The sequence below is a fragment of the Anas platyrhynchos genome, chromosome 4 (genome assembly GCF_047663525.1).
Source record: "Anas platyrhynchos isolate ZD024472 breed Pekin duck chromosome 4, IASCAAS_PekinDuck_T2T, whole genome shotgun sequence".
NCBI lineage: Eukaryota > Metazoa > Chordata > Aves > Anseriformes > Anatidae > Anas > Anas platyrhynchos.
Genome location: NC_092590.1, coordinates 5,013,618 through 5,032,644, shown reverse-complemented (window position 1 = coordinate 5,032,644; position 19,027 = coordinate 5,013,618). Strand labels below are relative to the sequence as shown.

At 34.7% G+C, this 19,027-nt stretch overlaps 1 long non-coding RNA gene across 1 annotated transcript in view; it reads right to left on the bottom strand.

Annotated features, from left to right (window-relative positions):
• Positions 1-1,645: 1,645 nt before the first annotated feature.
• LOC140002322 (uncharacterized) overlaps positions 1,646-19,027 on the bottom strand; it is a 32,051-nt gene continuing 14,669 nt past the window's right edge. Inside the window, exon 3 of the long non-coding RNA XR_011808681.1 lies at positions 1,646-1,786. This is a non-coding gene — a long non-coding RNA (uncharacterized lncRNA). The remainder of the gene's footprint in view (positions 1,787-19,027) is intronic.

Here is a 19,027-nt window from a genome sequence, read left to right as displayed (position 1 = left end):
ATACCAGGAACATTTTGTATGATTGCTGGCTTTCTAACACCACTCAGTGAGTGTGGTATTTTGGTATTAGGCAAGATGGCACAAGCCAAATTTAGTTTTATTCAAGGTGTTTTTAAAATAAAAATTTAGAAATGAGTATTTGTGAACTAGAAAATGATACCACAAAAAGCTGAGCTTCTGAAAACCACCTAAGAAATTAGGTGAATAGGTTGAGTAGGATATTTATATATATATATAAATATAAATTTATATGCCTAAGAAATTAGGTTGAGTAGGATATTTTACAAACCCAGTTCTTGCCAGGTAAGCAATTCCTGTCACTACAAAGTGCAAAACAATTTTTGCCCTTATAGGTGCTTTAACTTCCCATACTTGTCAGTATCTGGAAGCTGAGCCTACATCTACATTGTGTTTTTACTGATACACAGTCATTAAAGTCAAAAGACTTTTGTTCTAATTGGTAAATAGAAGAATTGATCAATTTATGCTCTAGAACATAGTTATTGATAACTAAAATAGAAGCCCTGAACATGAATTCTTTATTACACCTTCCATATCTTTAGCACTTAGATAAAAATATTATCATTTACAGTAAAAATATGAGGATTGCCTTCAAATTGTTATACCTATGTAAAGAGAGTAGGTTAAATCTTGCAAACCACCTTTGTCTTTTTTATCTCTCCTATATAAATTTTACTCTACTGATGAAGTAAATAGGGTAAGAAAAATCAGAAATATTATTCTGTTTTATCAGGATCATCACCAAAGTACATGATAAACATAACAACCATGTTGCAGGATTTTCTGCAGCTACTAGTAAAAACACATTTCCACCTACTGACTCATTTTCATTCAAATAAATACTAGATTCTTTACTATCATTGATGTCTTTGCACACCATAGTAACAGCTAAGGTCCACCCTGGACCCCTTTTCCAAAGTGTATTGTGTTCACTTCTTCATGAATTGCGGGAAGGAATTCCCAGGAAGGACCTGGGAAAAACCTACATTATAGTTGTGCAATAATATCTGACGTGGACATTAATTAACCCAGATGACAAAAGAAGGCCTCTGTGGGACACTGGGCACTAGGTCTTGGCTTATCCAATCAAGTTTTCCCTTCTTTTCAGATTTTTTTTTTTTTTAAACAAACTGTCAGTTAGGAATACACTTTTCTTTTATGATTACATCTCTGTCCAGAAAGTCAGGTCTGGAAACACCATTATGTCTCATCATGAAGGAGAACTAAGAGGTTGACTCACTACTATGTTAAAATGGGTTTGATCCTGTAGCATTAGAGAGAAAGGTTTGAGAGTTTGTCAGCTTTTTGAATCAGTGACCACTCTGAGATTGTCTATGTCTTCACTTAACAAAAGAAACAAAAGTTTTCTGTAACCCTGTATGACTGGGTCTCACATCCTATTCATTGCCTTAATAAAGAGGCATGAACTTCACTTCAGATCATATATTACTGTGAATCAAATTGTGAAAGAAAAGGAAAAAAAAACATTCTGTTGATCCAACACACAGATTTTTGAGTACATCATCACATGCATGAGCGAACCCTGCAGAATCACTCTGAAATAAGCAATGTTGTAGCCATGCTGCAATATAAATGACATTAAAACTCAGTGACTTACTAAATCAAATTCTGTGTTGAGGACCACGCTTCACCAGTGATGCTTCCTTCTTGATGAAGCTGCATGTGAGTTCACACCATAGGGAAAACAGCAGAAGCTCTGTCACCTTCAGCAATAGGCCACTGCCTTTGCCTTCCTTGTCAGTGCCTGTGAATCAGAGTTGGAATGAAATGCACCACAATTTCTACAAGCCATAGAAGTAATTGAACATTGCAGTTAGAAAACACTATTTTCTCATCCTACTTAGGACCAGAAAAATACTTGTTTTACCCAGCCAAACCAACACATTGTCATGTCCTTTAGATTCCTTCTCTACAAATAGCAAAACATAATATAAATCCCAAAATATTCTTATATAACATTCCCTCTTATTCTTAATCATTTTATGTTTATTTCACACAGGAGGGGATAAAACTACAGGAATAAGAATATTCTGAGATTTAAATATATATACTTTCTTTTAAATTTTTAAAATTTTGAGGAATTTTGAGGAATAAAGAATTTTCGAGGAATAAATCTCTTTGGTCAGATTTAAGCAAGGCCTGGATTTTCCAAAAGATGTTTCATTGTTATTGCTTATTATTGCTTAATTTTGAAAATACTTCTGAAAGATGCCCTGTAATTCCCAAAGTCAATATGCTTACTTATGTATTGATATATGGATTTAATCTCTAACCACTTATTTTATATCTCTTGGGCTGTCTTTTAGCTGTTTCAAATTTATTTCATCAACTTTATCTAAACAATCATAATCACCATGTTTAATGAATTGTATAACAAATATACTTCTGCTCCTTGGATAAGGATTTGAAAATACAGGTGAACAGCTGTGAATTACCTAGCCAGATATGAGTATCTAATTGGAATTCAGTTTTAAAAATCAACCAAGTACTCTCACCGAGGCAAAAGAACTCTCCATTGACTTAATGGGATTTAGACATGTCTAACTGTATTTCATAATACAACGTGTGAACTAACTTTTAGTTTACATTTTCATGTTTTGAAATGTTTTCTTCTTGTCAGAAGAAAGTCTCTGGAATCTCCTAATATTATGTTCAGTTGTTCTACATGACTCTACAGACCTAGATATCTCATCACATAAATTAAAACGAGGCACACAGATGCTAAGGGGCAGTAGAGAAAATAGAAAGCAATAAGAGGTTTTATATTAGCATTTTTAGGCCATTTTCCACATATGTAGGCTTCCCAACAGCTTATTTGTGTTAATCCATTATGCAATAGACACCATGGCAATAACATATTTGTGTATTCTTTTGCTAAGAGAAACACAAGCAATTAAATATGAAATAGTTCATATGTTTTTGTATGTTACCTTGCCTGAGTGATCGAAATTTCCTGAAAAATCTTGTTGACGTTTCTAATTTGACTTCATGAATTCTTTGAAATTTGAAAGAGTGCCTCCAAATGTGGAAGTGTGGTATGAAATGAAACATTTTCTCCTACAGGGAACATTGAGGAATGTGATTTTAATTCTACGCCCGTGTCTTTATGTATAACAAAAAAGGGCATATAATTAAACCTTTCTTGTAAAGGTTTATTTGCAGAAGTTTATTGCATTGTCTTCATGGTTATACAACAAGGTCTGTATTAATCTTTTATAATATTTTATTAAAGCTTTATTTTTTTAGAAAAAAGAAAAAGTCTGTTTATTTCTACCAAGCTGAAAGTTTTCCTGTATGAAGAGTAAATAAAAACAGAAAAAATATATAATATTGAGAACACTGAATTACAAATTCAGTGTTCTACAAATTAGCACTACTTCTCAATCTGATTTATATGACTTTTAAAAATCATTTATATGTGATACTAAAACAAAAATAAATAGGAGATATTCTGTGTGCTGCAGAAAAAGAGCATTGCTTGTATATTTTTGCATGAATATCCAGTGTTTCCATATCACGTTATCAAAATTATCATTTAAAAGCAATACACTGAGCTAAACTGCATACTGTTCTTTCTTCCAGAATCCTAATTTTTCATCATTATTAAAGATTCAGATAGCATTAATTCAATATTTTCATAGCTATATAACAGAAGCATATTTTTAAATAAATATCTGAATTAATAAAGAAATAGAAAAGAGAACTCTTTGAATTACAAGCTAGGTAGGGTTTTAATACAAAAGTACCAATACAAATAAAGAAAAGATTTGTCTCACTACATTACTATCACCAAAACTATTCTGATCCATAAATTTTCTAATCAAGATTGATCTACCAGAGCTTTTTTTCCCCACTAAATGATTCCATCATTGATCTGATATATGAAGTAATTTACATTAATAGCCACGATATTATACAGACTATGTATCTCATAATGAAAGCAGAAAAATATCAAAACCTCTGCAGAAATTGGTATAAAAGAGCATTGGTTTTAAATAACTGTACAATAGTTTAACCATACATATTTGGTAATGCAATTCTTTTCTGAATAGTTTCAGAGATATTTTCATATTCTGCAAGGTAAGTCAGGACAAGGAAAAATAATCATAAAATGGTCTTCTCACACCATAAGTAATTGTGAGGATGCTTATGTTACCCAGTAAGGAGAAAAAAAGAAAAAGGAAATTAACATGCCATCACTTTATTCTGCCCATTCTTTCTTTGTATCATAATACTATACAGCTGACAAAGCAACCCAGTTTCAAGTAGGACAAGGGATTATGGAAGCCCTTGCAACACTTTGACAGAACTAGACATGATTTCTATGTGTTTTATTGCCACTATTTACTGAGTATTGTCTCTTACTGGTAATAATTATTATATTCGTATTACTATTACTTTTTAATTGCTATTATTGAATAAAAACACGAAAACTGTCACAATTTAGATAACATTATTAATATTTAGTGACAAAACAGCAGGAAAACTAGAACAGATTTTGCCAGTTTTGCCCAAAAGCCAGCAAAAGGTCAAAGAGCCTGGGTTGCTGAATCAACGAACTTGGCAGCGTGATGGAGACCTGAACAGCCTGGCAGCCTCGGGTCTCGTGAGGCCATTTAGAAGCTATTGCCATTTGGAAATAGGTACATGTTGGCAGTATCCAAGTCCTAGGGACACCATGTCTTATGTCATGGACTGCACACATTGTGTCATGAGACATGAACGAGAAGGACTTATGTTTTGGTATCACTCTGGCTCTCATGATCTCAGAGTTTTAGCTCAAAGAAAAGCCAGAGGCTGTGTGGGTATGTAAACAAAAAAAGTAAACAGGTTTCAAAATCTCATGAGTCAAAGATTTTCAATCAGAAGTTAACAAAACTGAATGCTTTCAAAAAAAAAAAAATAAATGCTATTTGTACTCATTTTCTGACATATGTGATTCATATATGATTCAGTGAAGTTTTCCAGCCCGCTCTGGCCCTGAAGTCTTTCATGTCCAAGCAGTGAGAATCTGTAATGAAGAAAGGCAGGAATATGGGGAAAAGAAAGAAAGAAAGAAAGAAAGAGAGAAAGAAAGAGAGAAAGAAAGAGAGAAAGAAAGAGAGAAAGAAAGAAAGAAAGAAAGAAAGAAAGAAAGAAAGAAAGAAAGAAAGAAAGAAAGAAAGAAAGAAAGAAAGAAAGAAAGAAAGAAAGAAAGAAAGAAAGAAAGAAAGAAAGAAAGAAAGAAAGAAAACAAAAAAAAATTATTCCTTCTTCCTTACATAGCTCTGCTCCTTCATCTACCTGTGGCAAACCACTGCCATACATACAGCAACTGAGTTTGTCACACAGACAGCAAACAAGAAAGTGGAATTTCAAAAAAAGAGTATGTTTGTTACAGGAGATGAAAACACACGTTTTAAGAAAAAATAAAATAAAATTGAACATTTGGTCAAATACTTGAAGTAGCAAAGCTAACCAGCTAATTAAGCTAGTATGTTATATTCCCTAACAGCACAAATTTCACCTGTCCTTTTTTCTCTGTGATGTTCTCCTCCCTAACTCTCCTTCAGACTCCTCCCTGCGTCTCTCCATGGTGAGGGAGAAACTTCCAGGACTCTTTCCAGTCTCCAGTTACCTCCAGCTGCCTTCCACATCCTTTACTGTTTTCAGGGACTAGAGGTAGCAGGAGCGTGTGCTACCACATGTGCCAATACCTATGGTCTGTCAAGTACCAAAATAGGCAGGCTTTGAATTGTACTGTGCTTCCTCTCAATGGCAGTGTTATTCTGGCTTTCCTTCTACTTCTCAGTCACTGATTTTCATGAAATGCATATGCATATATATATGCATATATCTTCTCTTAACTTGGTTAAAACTGGCTGTTAAGTTAAAGACAAAGGAGAGAAAGTTCTCAGGTACAAACTAGCAAAAGCACAGTCTTATAAACATCACCCTCTTGAAAAAAAAAAAAAAAAAAAGGAAAAAAAAAAAAAAGACAAGCACATATACCAGATGGTGAGTGAAGTTTGTTTTTATGAGACTGTTTCGTCTAGTATACTAGAAGCACCAATTCCCAAACATCCTGGGAGAAGAACATGGTCTTTCCTAGAGGTGCCCATCATACAAAGTCTGTACTGCCATCATGTGGGAGATGGTGCTACATCTTTTCACACTTTGAATGTTTTCCCTCTGTGCATCTTAGAGATATAGTCCGTCCCAAACCATGTGATTTTCCATAACCGTCTCTCCATTTAAACTACTATCAATATCCATTACTATGAATTATCCATTACTGCTTCATGGATCATGTGCCTGGGTTCTATGGAAATGCATTTGCTAGGAGGAAATAAAATAAAAATAAAAAATAAAAAAATAAAAATAAAAATAAAAAGTAGGGTGAAAACAGGAGATTCAGTAGGGGAAATATGTATGCTAAAAGAAGCAAATGAAGAAGATAAAAAGAAAGGAAAAAGGAAAAAGACAATGAACTAATTTACATGATACAGATTAATTTAGCCAAAGAACATCTGTTCTTTCATGTCCCTCTGATGACATCAAATGTAAAGGCTTGTATTGGTTGGCTTTGCAAATGTCTTTTACTACTTGATTAGTAGTAATCTCTGCACAGATTCTGGTAGGGATTATAGATATTCTAGTAAGAGGGCCACTTAACGTCCCTTGTATGCACTACTTTATTTACAGTTGAATTGCATCTATCCATACAGGGTTCTCTATTATTTATTTATTCTATTTATCTATTTATTTATTTATTCTATATCCATTATTTATCTATTTATCTATTATTTATTTTTAAAAAATATAAAATAAAATAACTTTTACTTTATATTATATTCTAAGAACTTTACTTTTACTTATTATACACTAAGAACTGTGTAAATATATATATACATCTCCTGTGTACATACATTTCCTGTGTATATATATACTATACAACCAGCTAGTAACCTAAAAATCTTACCCATTTCTTAAATTCCTCTGCTTCTGCTATTTTACTCATTTAACATCTCCTTTTTTAATACATGATTATACATGTATTATACATGATTATTCAAAACATGATTATACAGTACAAATATAATCCCGGGGTTCTAAAAGATAGGAATCCATCTGCATCTGTAAGAATTATTTTTCTATCTGGAAAGTTTCTGAGACATCTTCCTGTCAATTATTCATTTGAAATGTAATCTTTTTTAAAATCCAGAAGTAGGTTCATGTAGGATCTCTCCCTGGATACGGACCCTCGTTTCCTGTAGCCATAATTTAAAGACTGACAGTAAGACAGGATTTCTAGGCAAACTTTTTCAGTGCTTCAGCAATGGCTGTTTCTGGATCCCTTCTTCCTCTTCTCCCATCTCATGTTTGCAGAAGTAACTTATACAAATTTCAGTTTTCCCCAGTTCAATCAACCACCACCAACAAAATCATCTTGCAAAACAGAAATGTTGCATTTTGGCCAGGTCCAAATGCCAGAGGATGGATAAGAAAAATGCAGCCTGTTGTACAGACAGGAGACTGAAGGCAGAAGATGGCAGTGGACTGAAGCGTAAGTAGCTTAGACTCTGAAACCATAAACAGCAGACTGTGCAGAGTCTGCCTGCATGGTACACTGAAAAAGAGACTTACAGGGTGGCCTGAAGATGACAGCAGATGTTAAACAAAAAGCTGAACTGAGGATGGATGACATGCAGACCAGCACATACATGCCTTTCAGAGATAGGCAGAGTATCTCTGGCATGGTTTTGCTGCTTTCCTCCTGTATTGACTGTAACATCACAACACCTCTTAACACAAAGCATTTGAAAATGTTTAGCTTAAAATAGCAACAACTACTGATTTAAAGAGCCACCAGCCAAACTGTGTATTGCTGTATGCTGGTGACTCAGAACTGAGCTGTCAAAAAAAAGTTTTTTATTAAAGAAATTTCTATTAGAAATTTCAATTTTTGAAGACAGCAAATCCAAGGATTTTACAAGGAGTCTGAATTTACAGTTTTGTTCAGCCAAAGACAGACATCCAGACAGTACCTAAAGGCAACCAGATTGCTTCTAGCAAGCAAATATTTAATCTTTTATTATTTAATCTTTTATTTGGCACTCTCTAGGCATATCAGATACAACCCACAATCATGGCTAGATGAACTAGTTACTTCTACTTGGACTAAAATTACAGATTTTAGTGCATGATCTGTTCACCTATGAAAAAAAAAAAAAAGTCAAAATTCTTCAGTAAATTTGTACTATGTTCATTATTTAGAAAGAGTATCATCGTAACAGAATTTGGCATTCGCACTGACCACAGTATTAAAAAGTTGAGGACGCAGTGATCAGGGAAAATGATCAACACATACATACAAATGTCTGCCAACTGGGAATGAGGCAAAATGGTGGGTTGTCTGCAGTGCTGGCACTGACATTTATTTGACTGCACCCCATTATGTGTTAAAATAAATATATAAATAAATATGTAACTTATTTGTCTGCCTGCCAAAACACAAACTTGCAAGACATTAACTCTTCCTCCCAGTACACCTGATGATGTCTTTAACACATGTAACACTGCTAACTTAGAAGCTTTGTTTTCTATCGTTCCAAGTCATTTCACCAAGTGTCACAGATAAGAAATAAAGCACAGAATTCATAGCAATACAATTTCCATTCACCTACCCACAGTTAGATATTAATCAGTTTCTAACTTGGTCACTGTACCAAAATAATTTCCCAGAACAAACTAAACTTTTTGACTGATGAACAAATTGAGCAAGGAAATAGCTTTTTATATTTTTAAACATATAATTGATTCTGTGGCTCTGTGGCTGCTAGTCAATATAACAGTAATTGGAATCATCATGACTAATGCTCAGATCATTTCACAGGGCTTTCTTATTTGCATAAATATCTCCTCATCTGCCTTCTCACACTCTCTAGCTTTTCAAAATATTTTTTCTATTTACATCCAAATTCTCTCCGATGTGCTAGACAAGCTCCATATCTAGTATATTTCCCCTGATGTAACATTCTCCTTCAGCCATTCCCCTACCACTACAGCTATGGTATTCAGACCATTTTTTCTTATAGTGCATCTAAGCAGCTATGGTTCATTTTTTCTGTTTGCATCTTCATTCTTAGTACAAAGCATTACCTTATGGAAATATAATGCTGTTTATTAATAATAATAATAACAATAATAATTAACCAAAAAGTTGCATATGCAGTTCTTGTTAGGCAGAGTGAAAATCATGTTTACATTTCAGTTTATTATAAACATTTTTAACTTGCTATAAAAGCATTATTTTGAGTATCTCCCTCTAATTCCCTAGGTCCTTATAGTCAGAAAACAAAACAAAACAAAACAAAACAAACAAAAAAAACCATCAACAACAACAAAAAGCCTTTTTTCACCTTGTGTGTATTATTGGTCTTGCTTGCTTTTTTTTTTTTTTTTATCTGAAAGGAAGATTTCCAAAATATTTTTCACCTTAGTTATCAGAAGAGGGGCCTCAGTTCTCTCAAGGAACTATCCCTTTTTGGAAGTGTCAGTTTGGACTTCTGGCATCTCACTCTTGCTTTTGGAAAAACTGAGAATAAAGTATTTTCTAGTCTGCCCTTGTCAGAAAGGGACATTATTCTACCTTATGAATAAATCATGTGTTCCTCTTTTATCTGCTGATAATCTTATATTTATTAGTGGACAAATAATCTGTTCCTCAAAGACTTTTTTGCCTTCCCTTGCCCTCAACTTGTACCTGAAAAGCAATTGTGATTCCAGTTGTGTCACTGTTAAATATGCCATTAATTACTTCACTAAGACATTATACCATACTCTGAACAGACTGTAAACATTTTATGTCATTAGGTAATGCACTGAGGCTTTTTTTTTTATGCCATAACAGCTCTATTTATATACAGTGTTCTGCATAATTAGCTACTAATGAGGCTCTAGCTTTCACTGCTGTAAGGCCTAGATATCTGTTCCTCTTTCAATGAATTCATTTTTTGCTGTCTCATTAACACTCTAAAAAACCTGAAAATTGCATTTTAATTAAAAGCTAAACTACCTCTGTCTGGAGACACTAATGAACAGAAACACTTTAAGGGAAACACAAAAACTTAGTCAAGAGGACAACATGCATGTATTGCAAAAAAATAAAACACAGGTAACATAGCTCACTCCCTCCCACCCCCAAAATATAGGATCTTCTCCATTTTTTTCCCTTAACTTTGTCCTTTATTTTTTTTTTTTGCCTCATGACCTTTAAAAATAACCATAAGTGGAGATTGATTTCTGAAGAATTTTAACCCTGACACATTTAATGAAATATCAAATTCACTAGCACTCCATTATAGAAATATATTTGGAAACACTAACCCTGATGCACATGAAGAATCAAACCACCTCCTGTATCAGACTTGGTTTTGTACCTTCAGGAATGCTACCTACCCTCAGACTGACAATTTATGAGCTAGACCTGAAGAAGTGATAAGACTACCTTAAAGTCATGAGGTGTGTGCGTATTTTGATTCTTTTCTGTCAGTCTTCTGAAACACATTTCCTTCCATAACTGTAAAGGCTAGAAACATGAAAGCAGAAATTAATCTAATTACATGATTTAACAACCATTGCAATAAAATCATAAGCATTGACCACGATGCTTCATTTCCTGTCTTCTACAAACACTTAAAGCAATTAATTGAGTAGCATACTAAAATACATCAAGTTGTCAGGTAGAAGCACTGAGTAGTTTTCAAATATACTACAGAAGGAACAGCATCCCAATAATTTTATTAACATACATAAAAACTCAGTAGATTTTAAAATTTTCCAGCCATAGAAATGGAGACTCAATTTTTTTTGGAAAAAAAAATCCTAAAAAAATACAAATAAATCTAAAATAAATGTAAAGAAAAAAGAAATGTTTGGAGTTATTCTGTGACCAAATATTCACTTTGCAGACTGATCTAAAATGTGCCAAATTCACAGGCTCTCAGGACATGCTCTATGGCATATTGCTTCTTGTTCTCTTGTCCCTTCTGGTGAGATGAGGAAGTCTGAGACATATGAATTGCATAGAAATGACATTCAGATGGACAAAACTAAGTGTCTCTTGGATTCATCTGATCATTTTCCAGTTCTTGATGGCAGTACGGAGGTATTACAGCTTCTTAAGAGCCTTGAATCTATTTTTAGTTAAGACTAGCTATTCTGCTTCAATTACAGTCTTATGAGGTTCAGCAGTCAGAGAGCTCCATCAGTATCCAGCAGTTAGCAAGGTTGTGAGAAACACTCCATAGCCAAAAACTTAGGCTCAAGCGAGAATCTCAGTGAAGTAGTAATTTATTCTAGATTGCAATGATGGGTGCCCCACAAGCAGGAGAGTGTACCTACTAGTTCCAAAGCACAGTTTATATACTTCTTGATGACAGAACCCTCCCCTGTTTCCCCACTGAGTGTATAATTCAGGTTCACAATCTATCTGATGCTTCACAGACAATGCATGGCCTTCACTTGCTGGCCTGTTAAATTTCAGATTTCTTTTGATATTTTTACTGTTTAAAGTGGTGGTGTTTCTTCACTTATCTGATTTGACTTAGCACCGTGATTTTCACCTAATTGCTCTTAGGAGTCTGGTTGTCTGCATTTTACAAGGTCGCCTGCTAAGCTTTCTTATCACTGTAAGCATATCTCAGTACCACATTCCTTTCCGGTAAACAGTGTAACTCTGCAAAAACATTTCTATTTCCACAAGATCAGTGTCCTCACTTTTAACTTCTACCTTATTACATGCTCTATTTCTGATTATTAGTGATTATATATTGGAACAATAAGTCTTCAGGATCAGTAAATCCTCACAATGACTAGATCTTCAGGCACACTTCTGCTTAAAGTTGATTACAATATTAAGATTATAGAAAAACAACTGTTTTTCAGATTGAGCCAACACAAATGTCCCAAATGTCGGACATCTGAATAGTGCTAATAAGCATTGCTTGCTGCCTTTGCATGTACCTGCCAAACTAGTTATCTGTATACTTTTGATCTAGTTTCTGGCGTCTCCTAAGTCATGTAATAGTAGGAGAATTTACACAATAAACTTTAATAAATCACCCTCACCCTGGAAGTTAGGCCTTATAAAAGGGTGAATTCAAGCACAGATTTATTAACCTTTTAAATTAATTAAACTGTAAATTCTTTCCGCCAAAACTGTGTTGTGGCAGCTATCCAGTGATTGACCTTCCTAAATTACCCTACTTTGAATGAATTTGAAACATCACTGTTTCCAAGGACACCTTCTAAATCCTTAGCCATACAATCAGTTTCATCTTCCTTGCTGTTATTTCCTAGAAAATGCATTCCCATGCCAAAGTATGTGAGTTTTCACTAACAGTTGTGTTGCTAGTTAGAAATCACAGAATCACAGAATTTCTAGGTTGGAAGAGACCTCAAGATCATCGAGTCCAACCTCTGACCTAACACTAACAGTCCCCACTAAACCATATCCCTAAGCTCTACATCTAAACGTCTTTTGAAGACTTCCAGGGATGGTGACTCCACCACCTCCCTGGGCAGCCCATTCCAATGCCTCACAACCCTTTCAGTAAAGAAATTCTTCCTAACATCTAACCTAAAACTCCCCTGGCGCAACTTAAGCCCATTCCCCCTCGCCCTGTCACCAGGCACGTGGGAGAACAGGCCAACCCCCACCTCGCTACAGCCTCCTTTAAGGTATCTGTAGAGAGCGATAAGGTCGCCCCTGAGCCTCCTTTTCTCCAGGCTGAGCAAACCCAGCTCCCTCAGCCACTCCTCGTAAGATTTGTTCTCCAGGCCCCTCACCAGCTTCGTTGCCCTTCTCTGGACTCACTTGAGCACCTCAATGTCCTTCTTGTAGCAAGGGGCCCAAAACTGAACACAGTACTCGAGGAGTGGCCTCACCAGAGCCGAGTACAGGGGGACGATCACCTCCCTAGCCCTGCTGGCCACACTGTTTCTGATACAAGCCAGGATGCTGCTGGCCTTCTTGGCCACCTGAGCACACTGCTGGCTCATATTCAGCCGACTGTCCACCATCACTCCCAGGTCCTTAGTCTTTCCACTGACATGTCTCTGCTGTGTTTCCCAGTTACTTCTTTAATAACATTTTCTACATGTATCTTACATATCAAATGCTTTAAAAGAATCCAACACAGCTGTTCAACTTTAAATGCATCAATGACATGGATACAGGAATCTAATGATAAGTGCTGCCATTACATACATCTCTTTTTCTCTTTATACTGTCTTTAAACTGCTTCTAATCTGGGCTTAAGGAGGCACTAACAAATTTGTCCCATCTCTTCATAATCACAAAAGATATTTACACTTAAGCATTCTAAAACATAGTGCTCCTTGATGACTGACTATGATATCCTTTTCATTTCTGAGGTGTAAGCACTGGTGAAACCAATAATTTTATGTTGTCTTTCAGGAAAAAAAAAAAAAAAGAAAGAAAAAAAAACTTTCTAAATTGAAAAAATTGCTTTTAGCTTACAACCAGCTAAACTCAGAATTTTATGTGCTTTTAATAAAACGCAAGCACAACTCAATTTTTGTAACAGGAAATTAAGAGCCAGATTTCCAAACAATTAAAATGAAACACCTACATAGTTTTGAAGATCCTGTCTAGAAGCCATCTCAACATTTAAGTTTTTGAAGAACCTTTAAATAGCTTCTCCATAACGTCTCCTCATAATCTAAGTAATTCAGAAAAAAAGCATTTTGGTTTTCAAGATTCAAATAGTTCTTTTAATGTATGTTTATTACCTGAACATTTTTTCAGCACTTACATAATTTATGCAGAATGACTAATAATATAGTTTCCAAATTATGTTATAAAGTTAATGTGAAAGCACATATCCATTTGCAATTAAATAACACATGAGGACAGTATAAGAATTAACATGAAGAGGAGGACCTTGAGACATAGAGAAGCAGAACCTTTGAGACAATGTATAGTTCTCAAAATATTTAGAAAAAACATTTAATATTCTTATACATAAGTACCCATAAAATATTACAATTAGATGACAATGAACGGACTGTATTATTCTTATTGGAAATTCTGGATAGCAACCATATCAGAGGAATGCACCAGGGGGAGAGATCATCATACAAAGACTTTAGGATTAACTGTCTACTTCCTTTGCAGACACAGAATTCTGAACTTTCCATTTTGCCTCACTTCTTTGGATAAAGTTAAGCTCACTCAGTGGATGACACCAGACCCCTCTATATTCATATGAGTTCTGGTTCTTAGTCTTAAATTCAGGTACTTCATTCTGATCTCTTTAATGTGAAGAGTGCCTTAATCTCTTATGAAGGCTTTTCCTAATATTAAACTAAGTGAAGGTATTAGGAAGGCTTAGCAGCACATTCTCCCTAAAGATGAAAATCCAAAGTAAGCCAACTTAATTAAGAATTAATTCCCTTTAAATCACAGGCTGAATTGTTCATTTCTGCTTCAGTCACTAATCAATTATTTGTGGCATGAAATGATTTACAAGACACGGGCAAATTAATTAAGGTGACAAAAGTGATTCCATATCTTGTCAGAGATATTCCATCCTATTTTTAAAATTGTATGTATTAATAAAAAGTTTTGGCCCCCTGATAAGACTGCATGTTATGACTTTGATATTTCTTCACATAGATGCATACTGTCATTTTCATTCTATTACAGCAACCCTTCTTACTCAAAGGGATAATCATCAAAATTGCATTTTAAAAGAATGCATTAACTCCTTAGGAATTCTCTGAAAGTCTTCTGAATTCATGTGCTGAAACATTACTGGGTCCTTTCAAATGCTTTACATCAAGAATGCGAATATAAATAATATCCCAATTAATTAACATTGTTACTGCCCTTCAATGGAAAGAACTCAACCCATATATTGAATATTTTCTTTATGGTGAATGAAAGATTGTGCTATTTAAGCAGCTGAATACACAAAGAAGGCTACGCAATTATGCTGGAACATTTCCATTTCTGAATACTAGTTTTAAAATATATTGGAATGAGCTTCTGGATCCAGCAGGTAGAGGTCATAACAGCTGCCAGTAATTTTTTTATTTTTTAAAACTTGTTGCTAACTAAAGGAAAAACTGAAATATACTAGGAAATTCTTCTTGACAAAAGGGAAAATAATAAAAACAAGAGTTGTTGTTCCCCCCCAGTCAGCTATGAAGACTGAGTAAACAGGATTAGTCAGCCAGCTTCTCTTAGAAAAATACTTTAATGGATTCTGGATATTAGTATACTAGTAGATTGTGGTCTTCAACTGAGACTTAAGAAGAAACAGTCCTTTAAGAGGATCTACAGCTTTCCTCTCCTAATACTATTTTGAATTATCTACCATATTGCACAAATCTGATTTATTAAAAAGCAAACAAGATTGCCTTAGGAAACATTTTCATCTCTTTTGGTGATGAGGATTCTCTGTTTATAAACTACAGGATGAGTAGCTGACATATTTTAATAAGTGACTCATGTAAATCCCAAGGAATCCTTTTCTATATGCCACTGGATAATGATTTTAAATGTTCAAAAAAGTTCTTCATTTCAAATACACGTACTTTTTAATAAATCATGGAAAATAATAATATAGAATGCTAGGCATGATGCAGAGCGGTAGAACAACAGATACAAAAAACGTGTAATAAAATCTAAGGGGCTACATCTGTATTTAGGTTATCAATAAATTTATCATAATGTTGCCATATGATTTAGGAACATAAATTGTACTGAAATTAACTAACATATCAATTGAAGCATTGCTTTTCAGCCAGTGGCCTACAGACTCTTTGATGATCATGAGTCCCATGAAAGGCTTACTTACAAAAAACAAATTTCAATATCATGTCAATATTTCATCAAATGTCAATAGATTAAGGTTTGCTACGGAGAAAATTTGTAATCAAAACAGATGTTTGTAGGGAACTGCAATGAAGATATGTTACAAATGACTAAACTGGCCAGTTGTTTGGTCATCTCAGTTGACAATGGCCTGTATTTTTCCAAAACTAACTTCACTATGGCACTTACATCATAAAACTGAATTTTAGGCCAACCACTTGCATAGAATTCCAGGCAATCATCTTCACTGAAGATCCCTTTGTTCTTAGGAGTTGTGGCTAAAAGTGCCCACAAACTCCACTTAGGGAGGATGTTTTTACCAGAAAACAGCAAAAAATAATACTAATTTTTCATATACTTAATCATGTTTTGTCCTTACCACTGTATTTTCTTCATGTTAGCATATTTGCTAAAATTCCTTCTGCTCTGAAAAACAAACAAACAATCAAACAAACAAAAATATTAAATGTACAAGACAGTTTCATAAAAACACTTTAGGAAAGAAAAAAATAATAATTGAGGATGAAATCCTGAATCTGCTTAAATAAATTATAATATTTTCCTGGGGAAGTGGGTAGGAGTGATTCTGATGTTCACTGCCTATGGAGCCATCCTTTGGTGTATTCAACAATAGCTTCTGGTAGGAAGACTAACATTTAACCAGGAACTGTTAGAGTGTGTGGGGGCAAAGTAGCATTGGATTCAGCCAGTTCTTAATATTCTTAATTTAGCACCCAAAAGCCCTATACATGCAGCTCATTGTCTTAAATAGAATTTCCTTATAATTCACTCTTAGTAGCAGACTTCTGTTCTTTTGGTTACTTTAAACTGGTTCAGATTTAAAAAATGGATCTGCTAGAATTGCTTTATAAAAATATTTCAAAGCTGACAGGTCTACTCAAAGCAGTTAATGAATTAAGGTTATCATGTGGTTTGGTTTAAATTTTAAAAATGATTGTAAGCACCTAAATATTTTCTTCCATATGCAATAAGTTATTTGAAAATGTAGTATTAAAATATAAATCTTTATTCTTATTATTAGCTGTATAAGTTCATTATTTAGGCCTGCTTCAAGTGAAATCAATTGAAATTTTATTTCTCATTTCACTGAGACCTGGATTGAAACAATCTATGTTGATGTGGGAAATGACAGTCGCCAAGTTTTCAAATGTGATTGAACATGTGTAATAAAACAAAATACCATCACTCATATTAATAGTCATGATAAAAAATAGTTTTCATAGAATCTACAAGTTATACAAATGAATTACAGCCATTTAATTGCAAAATATTTTAAAAGTCATGATGATAACTTAAAAATAACTGCTATGCCAAATTTTAATAAGATAATGATGGGTTTATTAGCTTTAAAAATGTGCATAATTTACAGGAATGTTGTATTAGCATTGATGTAACATTTTCTATTTTATTCAGATTAAAATTGTGTAAATAGACCATTTGAAATGTTCACATAGTATATTAAAATTAACTATTCAGGAATTAATTATTTAGCTTCTCATGAGAGTTATCCTTATTCACATAGGAAGTCCCATTATCTAATGGCATTTCTCATGCATAATCAGATGACAATGGGACAAGTATTAGAATTGTTCATGTGAAAAATACCAATTCCATCATTCTTTGTTAAAATATTTGCTGATAATGGTTCTTTTCTTGCAACTAGCTATTTCATTGTTCAGTGCCATACAGCAGACAGTGGGAAATTCATGATCACTGTGGGTGATCAGTTCCTTGCCTAACACATGACTGTAATTAAACAAAATCCTGTAGAGACAACAGTGTGAAAAAATATCTGTGCCCTTCCCATACCATTTTTTTTAGCTAAGTAAATCAACATAATACATCTAAAAGCACACATCAGGTACATTTTTGCTTCCACATTAGTAAAAGGCCATGTCCTACCCAACAGCCAGCTTGTTTTTAGCCACTCTCCTTATTAGGAGAGTATTTAGGCAATATTAGGATTAGGAGAGTATTAGGAGAGTATTAGGAGAGCATCCCAAGTATTTTCCAGAGTAAATCCCAACATTTTCCTAATGAGAGTGGCTAATTTTAAGGAAAATGTTGGGATTTACTCTGGAAAATACTTAGGATTTACTCTGGTCTTCCAACAATAATCAACATGACAGATGGGTGCATTTCATCTCACTTTTGCCTTGTAAGTAAAGGGGTGGGTGCGATTTGGGTGCTTACAAACATTTTTAAGATTTAAACCAAACCACATGACAACCTTAATTCATTAACTGCTTGAAGTAGACTTGTCAGCTTTGAAATATTTTTATAAAGCAATTCTTTTTCTATTATTCTATTTCTAATTTTCTATTATTCTAACACCAATTTTAGCCACCATAATCTCCATGTTTTACTGAAATTGATTTATTTTAGGACTGCAATTATGTCCTACCCCAGCTGTGAATACTAGCTCTGCACAATCAGCAGGGCCAACAGCTTCAGTTCTCGGTGCATCAACTGCTTTTCTGTTTTCTCTTCAAGCAGGTTCTTCAATCAGGCTTCAAATATGTCTATGAAACCTGACCAGAATCCACAGTGAATTTTAAACTTACACATCTTACTTTTTAACCGTGTATCTTTTCTAACATAGTAATGACCAAGAAGCTCAGCATTGACAGTGGTCAAGACCAAACCCCATCTCTAGCCTTGGGAGGATTTGTTGGGAATTGTTCCTTTACCTAGGGCATTTTTCCCAGGGGCCACTCTGGACCATGCTGAGGTAGTTGAACAGTCACAGAGTTTTCCTGCCTCAAGCAAACCCCCAGGAATCAGGTCTGGTTTCCATACCTGAGTCTCTTCCCGGTCCCCTCAGCAGTGACAGAACCTGTTCTTTGCCTGGCAGGGTGACTCCCTGCTGCCTTCTCCCTTCAACACTTGTGCCAGGCACTATGTGGGGCAGCCCAGAAAGGGATAATGCCCCAAAACTGAGACGCAACTTCACATCCTCTCCTTTATGCTCCAGAAAGTGCAGAGCCTCACCCACACCAGGCATCCTGCAGAGGACCAGGTGACTGCAGAGCATTTACCAGTTCATCATTGCATTTCTGCCTGGATGCACGGACCCAA